At 36.6% G+C, this 1,619-nt stretch overlaps 1 non-coding gene across 1 annotated transcript; it reads right to left on the reverse strand.

Moving 5' to 3' along the window:
- Positions 1-353: 353 nt before the first annotated feature.
- Positions 354-487, reverse strand: LOC133082792 (small nucleolar RNA SNORA70). The gene has a single exon (XR_009699013.1). It is a non-coding gene; the product is annotated as a small nucleolar RNA SNORA70 (small nucleolar RNA).
- Between the last annotated feature and the right edge of the window lie 1,132 nt (positions 488-1,619).

The following is a 1,619-nucleotide window of genomic DNA, read 5'->3' on the forward strand; positions in this document are numbered from 1 at the left end:
GGCTCTCGTGAGTGCAGGGCCTGCCATTTGGCCAGAGGGACACAACTGGGGATGTATTTGACCTCACAGCCATCTGGGATGGGCCGCTTTTCTGCCACCATGTTTTCAAATTCATCCGCATTAAACTTAGTAAATCCCCATTTCTTGGAGATGTGGATCTTCTGGCGGCCAGGGAACTTGAACTTGGCCTCAATCACATGTCCCTTGTTCTGTAGCTTGGTGCCGATGGACATTATGACTTGGCCCACGTGGACCCTGGCCACTGGGCCCCGGGGCTTTCCAAAGGCACCGCGCATACCTGTCTGGAGCCTCAAGTGGGGACAGCTGGCCAGGCATGAATGTGCACGGGAAAGGGCTGAATCCAAGATCCCTTAGGGCAACCCATACAGGCAACAGGCTGCATACACTACAGAGCAGGCTGCTGTTTGCAGCCACTGGACATCGGGCCCCCGTGGGGAAAAGAGCACAGTTGGCTTAATTGGGTTATTTGCAAATTTATTGGATAAAATGTCTGTTTAAACTGTTCGGCCATTTAAATCATTTTGTGCTGATGTTCTTCTTGCTCATTTTTGAGTGTTCTTTCTATAGTCGGCTGAAAAAAATTTTAAAAAAGAAACCCTTTATTTTGTAAATTCTTTCTCCCAATTTGTGGATTAATATCACACTCTGAAGTCTTTAAACATGGAAATTTTAAATATTAATGAAACACAACTTATAGTTTTCCTTTAAGGTCTCTGTATTTTGTGTCCTACCTACAAGATCTTCTCCTAACGGAAGGTCACCAATTGTCTTATAATTTCTTACAGAAAAATTATATTTTTAGCTTTTATATTTCAGTTTTGTCAACTGCTTTTTCTATTTCAGTTATTCTTAGCAAATTGTTCTTATTCTTATCACTTGGAATCTCATTTTTATTCTATTAATATGTTGACTTATCCTGATGGGTTACTGAGTGTGAAACCAACCATATATTCCTATGTTGAAACCCAACTTGGCCAAGATGTATGACCATTTTTATACATCGGTAGATTCTATTATTCTATTATTTTGTTAAGGATTTTTACACCTAGATTTACTAGGGATTTACTAGATTTATTCATCTGTAGTTTCTTTTTATTGTAATGTCTTTTTTATGTTCTGATTCTACTAGCCTCCTAAAATGACTTAGAAAGCATTTTCTCATATTCTATTTTCTAAATGATTTTGCCTGCATTCAGTATTTTTATTCCATAAATCTTTTTTTTAGGATTCGCCTAATAAGCCATTTTTGTTTCAAGTTTTCTTTGGAAACTATTTTACTGCAAATTATATTTGTTAAATATACACAGGACTATATAAGTTATTTTTTTTTCTTGTGTGAGTTTTAATAATTTGCATCTTTTATATAATTTGTTCACTGATTCTTTAAGTTGCCAGATGTATCGGTATTAACTTGTTCATAATAGTCACTAATTATTACATCAATATTTATGAAGCCCTTAGCAGTGCCCCTATTTTATCTACTTGTGTCTTACCTCTTTTCTTCCTCCTGACTAGATGGCTAGAAATTAATCAATTTTACTGAACTTTCCAAAGGACCAGCTTTGGATTTAATTGGTTTCATCCATTGTTTAACAGTT

The sequence above is a fragment of the Eubalaena glacialis genome, chromosome X (genome assembly GCF_028564815.1).
Source record: "Eubalaena glacialis isolate mEubGla1 chromosome X, mEubGla1.1.hap2.+ XY, whole genome shotgun sequence".
Lineage (NCBI taxonomy): Eukaryota > Metazoa > Chordata > Mammalia > Artiodactyla > Balaenidae > Eubalaena > Eubalaena glacialis.